Source organism: Micropterus dolomieu, linkage group LG16, assembly GCF_021292245.1.
Source record: "Micropterus dolomieu isolate WLL.071019.BEF.003 ecotype Adirondacks linkage group LG16, ASM2129224v1, whole genome shotgun sequence".
In the NCBI taxonomy this organism is placed as follows: domain Eukaryota; kingdom Metazoa; phylum Chordata; class Actinopteri; order Centrarchiformes; family Centrarchidae; genus Micropterus; species Micropterus dolomieu.
Window position 1 is genome coordinate 2,824,234 of NC_060165.1, and position 10,666 is coordinate 2,834,899.

Genomic DNA, 10,666 nt, shown 5'->3' on the forward strand with positions numbered 1-10,666 from the left:
TGGGCTTTTTCAGAAGAGGTTTAATTACAGCTACTTTAAAGTACTGTGGTACATAGCCTGTTGATAAAGATAGATTGATCATATCTAGTATAGAAGTGCTGACTAAGGGTAAAACATCTTTAAGCAGCCTAGTCGGGATGGGGTCTAAGAGGCAGGTTGATGGTTTAGATGAAGAAATTATTAAAGTTAGTTGGTAAAGATTGAGGGAAGCAAAACAGTCTAGACAAATATCTGGTTCTACAGCTGTTTCTAAGGTTCCTGAGTTTAGAGATAAGTTGGTGCCAGTTGAGGGCAGGTCTTGGTGAATTTTGTCTCTAATAGTTAGAATTTTATCATTAAAGAAGCTCATGAAGTCGTAACTACTGAGAGCTATGGGAATAGTTGTCTCAATAGAGCTGTGACTCTCTGTCAGCCTGGCTACAGTGCTGAAAAGAAACCTGGGGTTGTTCCTATTTTCCCCTATTAATGACGAGTAGTACGCTGCTCTAGCATTACGGAGGGCCTTCCTATAAGTTTTAAGACTACCTTGCCAAATTAAACGAGAATTTTCCAGTTTGGTGGAACGCCAAATCCTCTCAAGTTTCCGCGATATTTGCTTTAATTTGCGAGTTTCAGTATTATACCATGGAGCTAATCGTCTTTGTTTTATTATTTTCTTTTTTAGAGGGGCTACAGAGTCGAGTGTCATTCGCAGCGGACTGAAATTAGCATAGGAGTCCTCCGTTACTTTGTGACTTGATAATGTATTTAGAGCTGATGGAATCGCATCCTTAAATTTAGCTACAGCACTATCAGACTATCAGACGTCTTGTATAGAAATTTTTGCCCAATGGCGTGTAGTTCAGCAATATAAACTCAAAAGTTATGAAACAGTGGTCGGATAAAGAGGGATTAGTAGGCTAGAGTCGAAGATAGCTGCAACTCCACCTCCTCGGCCTGTGCCTCGAGGAATGTGAGTATTAATATGACTGGGAGGGGTGGATTCATTTAGGCTAACATATTCTCCATCACCCAGCCAGGTTTCAGTAAGACAAAATAAATCAATATCATAATCTGATATTAGTTCATTTACTAGTACACCTTTAGAAGAGAGAGATCTGATATTTAAGAGTCCACATTTAATTTTCCTATTAGTTTGCACTATTGCTCTTGTGGTTTTAATTTTTATGAGGTTTTTATGCACAGCTCCTCTTCTGTTTACCTTTGATTTAAATAATTTCGATGGTCGGGGGGCAGACACCGTCACTATAGGGTTTTCACTAAGTAACTCCTCAAATGGAGGAGCAGAGAAGTGTGTTAGACTGCTACTCTGCCTCCTGGTCTCAACTCTGGGTTGTCATGGATTTGGTCCACTAATAAATTTGGCCAGATTTCTAGAAATGAGAGCTGCTCCTTCCCAAGTGGGATGGATGCCGTCTCTCAGGATCAGACCAGGTCTTCCCCAGAAAGTCTGCCAATGATCTACAAAGCCCACATCGTTTGCTGGACACCACCTCGACAACCAGCGGCGGAATGACGACATGTGGCCATACATGTCATCACTGATCAGATTTGGCAGGGGTCCAGAGAAAACTACGGTGTCCGACATTGTTTTTGCAAATGTACACACCGACTCAACATTAACCGGGGCGTAACCGGGAGTCATTACCGCTGACGTGAATAACAATCTTACTGTATTTACGTTTATCCTTAGCCAGCAGTTTCAAATAGGACTCAATGTCGTCGGCTCTGGCCCCAGGGATGCACTTAACTATGGCCGCTGGCTTCGCTAACTTCACGTTTCTCAAAATGGAGCTGCCAATGATCAGAGTTGGTTTCTCAGCGGGTGTGTCGCTGAGTGGGGAAAATCTGTTAGAAACACGAACAGGTTGGTGATGACCCGTGGACTTTGAATGCTTACGACTATTCCTCCTTCGGACAGTCACCCAGCCCCCCCCTTCCTGGCTGCACAGGAGATGCCGGAGGACGGCTACCAGAGGCTAACTCAGGCCGTTCCGCACCGACTACCGGGGACTGGCTAGCTACAGTAGCTAAAGACTGATCAAAACTTTTGAACAACTATGAGATTGAACAGCAGTCACTAAAAGATGGAAAGAACTGTGAGTGCTTAGGCAAAATTACTATAAGAATAAGTGTTTAGCGGACAGTTGGCTGCTGTAATCTAACAAATGTAACTGTTATTTAGCGAGAGCAGCACAACATGGTACCAACACACAAGCACCGGAATCGTAAATGAGTCGACACGCTTACCGCAGTACGTCAGCCACCGAAGTCATGATGTGGGAAGTGGCTGATTATGCAGCTGTTAATTTGAATTGGTAAGGCTACAGCCTACTCCTTATTTCTCTCATAAATACAGAAACAGGAGGGAGGAGGTCACATTAAACTAGAAGTAAAATATGTATGTATTGGATCGGATAGGAATTAAGTGGTATCGCACACCACTACACAGCGATCTACTGTAGGTAGCCCACCCAGTTTGTGTGTTTTATCTCTGCCCCGGGAAAAGCAGCCCTTCTTTGGCCCCTGAGGGGGGGAAAAATGACACATCCATTTTCAGCATGGTGACTGGGTACTGGTGACGGATCTGAGGAGGCACATTCCCTGTGTTGCAGAGGCCTGTACCAGGTCATGTTCACCATACCAAAGTCTTGTCTTTATGTGAGGGGGATACAATTACTATGGGTGTAGTTCCAGAACCTATTACTATGCTCACATAAAACTGCCTGTGAACTTGATAAAAATAACTGATAAATCGCAAGACACTTGTTGTTACTGGTTTGAAAGATAATGAAGCCTTGGTCTCTTCCTATTGATTACATCTGCAGATACTTTTTGTCATCAAATCTCGTTATGAGAAGGTGATGCATTTTTTTCTATCCACTAATAGGAGTAACCCACTCTAGCGTTGCATGTAGAGAGTTAATCTTATACTTTGTGGGGTTTTGCAAATGCATCTGTAAAAGGTTTCTCACTCATTAAGGATAGACTTTAGTCTCATGGATTTACCCTGTTGAAACACCAGCAAGCCTTTTGATTTTCTTTTAGCTAGAACTGGATGTTTGGGTGCAACTTTAAACAATTTCAGGTGTGCTCTACATCCTAGCAGCTACAACTCTACTTGGATGTATAATACCATCATACTTTGAAAGTGTTCTCCATGGTGGTGACCTTCTACTAGGTGTAAAGCACATGGTTCAGGGCAGAGATGGGGACTCGAGTCACACTGAGGTCGTGCACACAGTGACTTCAGACTTGACCCGGACTTGAGATGTGGGAGTTGTGAACAATGTTGATTTTTAGGAAACATCTTATGAGCTTGCTGTTATTCCTCTGCGTAACTATTTTCCTCTGGGTGTGATTTACATACACAGGATGACCTGTACATAGGGATGTAATGCTGTCTATTGTTTGGACATAAAGAGGACTGATACGTCTTATATTCAGTTTTCAATATATATATATATCTATCTATCTATCTATATATCTATCTATCTATCTATCTATATATCTCTATCTATCTATCTATCTATCTATCTATCTATCTATCTATATCTATCTATCTATATATCTCTATCTATCTATATATCTCTATCTATCTATCTATATATATATATATATCTATATATATATATCTATATATCTCTATCTATCTATCTATCTATATATATATATATATATATATCTATATATATATATCTATATATATATATATATATATATATATATATATATATATATATATATATATATATATAGAGAGAGAGAGAGAGAGAGAGAGAGAGAGAGAGAGAGAGAGATGTCGTAGAAAACCTGACATCTGTCTGATCATTGTAAAGTACTTTAGTCTATAGTCTACATGGTGTAAAGGCAGGTTTTAGATGTTGCAAATATCAAACGCCAGAGTTAGTGAATTGGGAAGGGCATCCTATATGTGTGAAGTATACATGTGAGAGCGTGACAGCGTTCTGTCAAAAGTCAGATATCTGGCGGTTTAACATAAGTGTTATAATGGTTGTAGAAACAAAATGTTTTTATCTCGTCCTACAGGTCTACTATAGCACGTGAGATGTCCTGTTACCATTTAGGTTACAGACAAATGTCTGTGTATCGCCGCAGGTGGGGGACGTGTAAGATTAAAATAGAGTGAGTTTATTGATTTTTAAAATAAGCTCGATCTTCAGGTCAATACATGTGAATTATTATTATTATTATAATATAGGTTGTAACACATGTTGTGTGGATTCTGAAATCAAATGGTGTTTATTTAAATCTATCCTTTATTTAAAAAAGTTTGTTTGGTGAATTGCCCCGACTAGTCTGCAGTTCATGTGCATCGCTTTTTACATTGTTTATAAAAAAATGCTACTGTGAGATTTAATAGATTAGATCTGTTTCTTATAAATGTTGATAGGTAAAATTCTATCTCAGTAAATTAGGACATATGGGCCTATGTATATTCAGACCACTATTTATATATAGCCTATCATACTAATTCTAAAGACTCCCCTTTTCCCCACCAGAGATGCCTTGATGCAAATGTTGTTTTTTTTTGAGGTAATAATAGGTCATAAATAAGACGGATGTGTGAAAATAGGTGTTTTTGGGGTATAAGAGGGTGAAGACGTCCCAGCAAGGCTTCACTTTTTAGTCGGAACCTCTGGTGCAGTTGCTGCTCAAATTAACTCTATTGGTGTATTGCTTGTATTAGCTATTTTATCTGATTTTCTTTTTAATATAAAAACAAGTTTCTTTCAAACAGCTCTGAATTGTGTGGACGTCTCAACCCGCGATGACGCGGAAGGCAGGAGACAGCGGATAACTCATTTTTTTAGGTAAAAAGGGGATCATATTTATGCATTGTTGACTAGTAATGTGTTTTAATACAAACCCGGAGAATGTAACCTCATATAAGCTATTTATTGTATTACAGAAGAACATCATTTATTTGACAGAGGACGACCGGCGCATGATGGTATGTTATGTTTTAAATTTGTCATAGGGTGAATTCAGGTAGAGTGGGATACCAGGTTGAGTGGGACGCTTAAGCATGTGGGTAGGCTACTGTAAGGCAAGGCAAGGCAAGTTTATTTGTATAGCACATTTTAACAACAAGATAATTCAAAGTGCTTTACATAAAACATAAAAGCAACAGGGAAATTTAAAAAAGTTTAAAAGCAACATAAAATATAATAAAAGTTACAGTGTTACAATCAGGGTTAAACGAGTTAAATGGAAAAAAGCAATGATAAAATGCTAAAAACAAAGAAAAAGAAAACTGGACAGTAAAAGTTACAGTGCAGTGTAAGTTATCAATAAAAAGAAAAATATTAAATATTAAATTAAAAGCAATGGTAAAAAGAAAAGTCTTCAGTCTTAATTTAAAAGAACTGACTGTTTCAGCAGACCTGCAGTTATCTGGGAGTATTTTCCAAATATACGGAGCATAGTAACTGCTTCTCCTTGTTTAGTTTTGACTCTGGGGACAGAAAGCAGACCTGCCCCAGACGACCTGAGAGGTCTGGATGGTTCGTAACGAAGCAGAAGATCGGAAATGTATTTTGGCCCTAAACCATTTAGTGCTTTATAAACAGCAGGATTTTGAAATCAATTCTTTGAAATACAGGAACTGGAGTGATGTAAATGTTAAACAAAAGAGGTCACAGAAAGGAGCCTTGGGGAACTCCACATGTCATTTTTGTCAGCTCAGATGTGTAATTACCTATAGACACAAAGTAGTCCCTGTCCTTTAAGTAGGATTCAAACCATTTTAGTACTGTGCCAGAAAGTCCAACCCAGTTTTCAAGTCTGTCTAGTAATATGTTGTGGTTGACCGTGTCGAATGCAGCACTGAGATCCAATAATACTAAGACTGAAATTCTGCCACTTTCAGTGTTTAAATGGATGTCATTGAAGACCTTAACAAGAGCCGTCTCAGTGCTGTGGTGTGGTCGAAAACCTGACTGGAAGACATCAAAACAGTTATTTAGTGCCAAGAAAGCACTAAGCTGTTGAAAAATATGATTTTACTTAAAAATGGGAGATTTGATATGGGCCTATAATTGCTCATTAGTGAACTGTCTAGATTGCTCTTTTTTAAGAGTGGCTTAATGACTGCAGTTTTTAGACCCTGTGGGAAAAAAACCTGTGAGAAGAGACATGTTGACAATTATTTAGAAACATTTTTGAAAAAAACCTGTTGGCAGAATGTCAAGGCAGCATAAGGAGGGTTTCAGATGTTGTATTATGTCCTCCAGGTTTTTATGGTTAATAGAATCAAATTGATTCATGCTATATGAATTGTTTTTAAGTACTATACAGGATTAAGTTTGTAAACCAATCACAACAATTGTTATTGTGATGTTGTAGAATGTCTATTGGATATGAAACAAAGGTTGTGATTGGTGTGACATCACAAAAGTAGTCCTGTAGTTCTTTTTCAAATTACTTGACTCCCGGACCGCATAGTAAGCCACCTGGCAAGTGTTATCAATTTATAATAATAAGTATGACAATTCAGTCACTTATAATATAGCAATTTTTTATTTTTTGCTTTTAAATGCCTTTATACTGTCTGTATCAGATTAATAACAATAAGGATGTAACCGTCTCAAATATTTATTAAAATATGATTTACAGACCTGTCCCACATAACCTGACAGTGTTAGATAAAGTGGGACACTGTATTATTTACTTTTAAATGAACCATTAAACAAATGAGTAACTTTTTACAACATTTAACAACACAATATTAGACATTAACATTATATTAACATTTAACAACATATAATGTATTAATGAATTATTGTATGCAGTAACTCAAACGTATTAATATAGTTAGAATTATTTCAACAATGCATAAAAATCATGTTTGCGAGTAGCCTAAGCCAAAATGTCTTCAGTTATTAATACTAGGCTATGTAAGTAAGTTTTTCAATGCATTTCTGGAAGTATTGGGAGCTTTTAACTAATGCATGGCCTCTCACCAGCCCTTTCACTCGCTTTTGTAATGTCAGTTTTGGGATGTTCCCTGCCCTGACTAAAAAACCTTAATTTATGTTCCTGTCCTTCAGTCACATGATATTCCTCAAATTCCACTGCTATTCCTTCTGCTGTTTGAGTTTTCTTCCCTTCCTACATTGTTGTTCTTACCTTCTCCATACGCCCCTGTCCTCTCTCTTTCTTTTTCTCTTCTCTTTGTATGGGTGCCATCTTTTGTATAGTATTTAAGAAATTATCAACCTAAAATTTGATATTCGGACACGTCGGTTCGGTTATTCCTACTAACAACTGTTTAAACTTTTTTTCATGAAACTGCTGCACTAGCTGTATCTGCAAAACGATCACTTTTACCTGATAGAGAAAAAAACAGCAGAGTTCTTATGACTGCACATGACAGTCCTCAGATAAGCACATGTTGCAAAAAAGTTTACATTTATGGCAAAGTACTTCAGGCCTTTGTTCAGACTGTGGCCGCATATACAGATCATCAGATTGTTTTAAGAGACATAAAACCGTGAGAGGTTCAGAATAGTACAAGGGCTTTACTTTATGTGATCGGTATAAATACTGTAAAGACTGTGGTCATAATTTTTCTGTAAAAACAGGCGGTGTAGGACAAATGTGAGAGAGGGAGGTGTGGTCAATGTGGGGATGATTTAGCATCGGACATTCAACATCAATGTTATAAACAGCCAGCGAAGCTCTTAAAGCCCCAGACTAAATATGTGTTTTATGACTTTGAAACGTGAACGATTGACAGTAAACAATTGATTTTGAGAACGAGTGCTGGTGTGCCTCAGGAGTAGACTGTGTTGACCTCTTTGTGAAAAAAAAACTACACGTTCATCGCCCTCAACGCATCAGGGTTTGACAATTACAGGTGCTGGTCATATAATTAGAATATCATCAAAAAGTTGATTTTATTTCAGTAATTCCATTAAAAAAGGGAAACTTGTATAATGTATACATTCATTCTACACAGACTGATATATTTCAAGTGTTCATTCCTTTTAATTTTGATGATTATAACTGACAACTAATGAAAACCCCAAAATCAGTATCTCAGAAAATTAGAATATTGTAAAAAGGTTCAATATTGAAGACACCTGGTGCCACACAATCATGGGGAAGACCGCTGACTTGACAGCTGTCCAAGCAACGACCATTGACACCTTGCACAAGGAGGGCAAGACACAAAAGGTTATTGCTAAAGAGGCTGGCTGTTCACAGAGCTCTGTGTGCAAGCACATTAATAGAGAGGCGAAGGGAAGGAAAAGATGTGGTAGAAAGAAGTGGACAAGCAATAGAGATAACCGCACCCTGGAGAGGATTGTGAAACAAAACCCATTCAAAAATGTGGGGGAGATTCACAAAGAGTGGACTGCAGCTGGAGTCAGTGCTTCAAGAACCACCACGCACATACGTATGCAAGACATGGGTTTCAGCTGTCGCATTCCTTGTGTCAAGCCACTCTTGAACAAGACACAGCGTCAGAAGCGTCTCGCCTGGGCTAAAGACAAAAAGGACTGGACTGCTGCTGAGTGGTCCAAAGTTATGTTCTCTGATGAAAGTAAATTTTTCCTTTGGAAATCAAGGTCCCAGAGTCTGGAGGAAGAGAGGAGAAGCACAGAATCCACGTTGCTTGAAGTCCAGTGCAAAGTTTCCACAGTCAGTGATGGTTTGGGGTGCCATGTCATCTGCTGGTGTTGGTCCACTGTGTTTTCTGAGGTCCAAGGTCAACGCAGCCGTCTGCCAGGAAGTTTTAGAGCACTTCATGCTTCCTGCTGCTGACCAACTTTATAGAGATGCAGATTTAATTTTCCAACAGGACTTGGCACCTGCACACAGTGCCAAAGCTACCAGTACCTGGTTTAAGGACCATGGTATATGATGATATACCATACCCTGATTTGCATTTTTACAGCTATGACAGTATGTCTGACAGTGAAAGAGCAAAACTCCTTGAATGGTACGACACAGTTTGCGATGAAACGTTTGATTTTTCAGGCTGAACTGAGGTCATATGGAATTAACGATGTTGTCGTTCTTCGATTTGCGTATGAATTTGATGGCTGTTTCTGGCACGGATGTCCCAAGTGCTACAGTCCAGGACATAAAAACACAGTAACAATATTGCATGCGGTGTTCTCCACAGACAGTTTACTACTAAAATGCAAGCCCTTAGACAGACACACAAGCTTCATGTCAGGGTGGTGTAGGAGTGTGAATGGGAACATGCAAAGAAAACAGACGTGCTGCTGCAGGATTTGTTGAAAACCTATGAAGCCTCTGCAAAACTCAACTCTGAACCATGAAAAAATAGTTGTCAACAAGGCTGTGACAAACATCAACAAATTGCTCCTTAACTCCCTGTGGGGGCGTTTTTCTAAGCGTGAAAACCAGGCTAATTGTGCACTAGTGACGGAGCCTGAAGTCTTTGCCCGTTACATGTTTAGCGATCAGTACGACGTCAGACAGTTTGCATTTGTATCGGACGACGTCGCCCTTGTGCAGTGGCGTCATAGAATGGCACGGTCTGCCAAAACTAAAAATGTAAACGTTTTCATTGGTGCCATGACTACCGCTTATGCACGGCTTATGCTTGTGAGCTTATGGATGAGCTTGGCGAGCGCTGTCTGTATGCTGTCAAAGGCAGACGACTGGACACCAGAGACTGGACCCTATTTAGGAGATCCTACCAATGAGATTAATGGAGACACCGGTGGCGATGACTATATAGTGGAATTTGTCTCAGGTGGGCCGAAATGTTATGCTTACTGCACCTTGGAAAACAAAGCAGAGCTAAAATGCAAAGGCATAACACTATCTTCTGATAACGCTTCTGTTGTCACTCCACACACACTGGTTGATCTCGTACACAAGTTTGTGAGTTCTGATGAGACGGCGCGACACGTGATGACAAAATCGGACATTACAGTGAGAAATAAAAAGGCTTTCAAACTAAAAAACAAAACAATTGCCAAAAGATTTCAAGTCATGTACACGAAACGTTTCGTGTACATGACACGAGTTTTTCCTGATCTGAGAACCTTACCTACGGTTTTTGAAATGGCTGTTAGAGAGACTGTTGACTTTGATTTTACACCCTTTTAGTCTATTTGTGTCAGGTCCTTCAGACAGTGGTAAATCATATTTTCAAATCATAATTGAAAATGCCGAAAAAGCTAATTTCAAAACATATTGAAAATGTAGATATTTATTTGTGCTGGTAACCATTGTATGACCTGTTATTAAAAATTAGAAATGTGAATTTTGTTGAGGGTTTGCCATTGTCTTTATGCGATGATACTTTGCTGCCTGTAGATAAGAACAATTTGCTTATTATTGATGATTTAATGAATGATGTTAGCAACAACATTGAGGTCCAAAATGTGTTTACAAAATATGTGCATCATAGAAATTTAAATTGTTTATATCTAGTTCAGAATTTTTTTCATGGTAAAGTTAGCCTTACTATTAATTTGAAAACCGATTATCTTATTTTGTTTAAAAACTAAAGACTAAAGCTACTCCCAAACCTCAACATCCGCTTTTAGAAGATAAGACCGGACATGCCCAAATACAAACCCCCAATTTCACACCCCTCTTCACCTTTTGTTGTTCAATCTCACCACAACCTCCCCCCCCCCCCCCCCCCCCCCCC

General features: G+C 38.8%; 1 long non-coding RNA gene across 1 annotated transcript in view; it reads left to right on the forward strand.

The window, feature by feature from the left end:
- The window catches only part of LOC123985129, a 17,111-nt gene extending 11,924 nt beyond the window's left edge, over positions 1-5,187 (forward strand). The window contains exons 2-3 of the long non-coding RNA XR_006828610.1: positions 4,763-4,835; positions 4,934-5,187. This is a non-coding gene — a long non-coding RNA (uncharacterized LOC123985129). The remainder of the gene's footprint in view (positions 1-4,762; positions 4,836-4,933) is intronic.
- Positions 5,188-10,666: the final 5,479 nt, after the last annotated feature.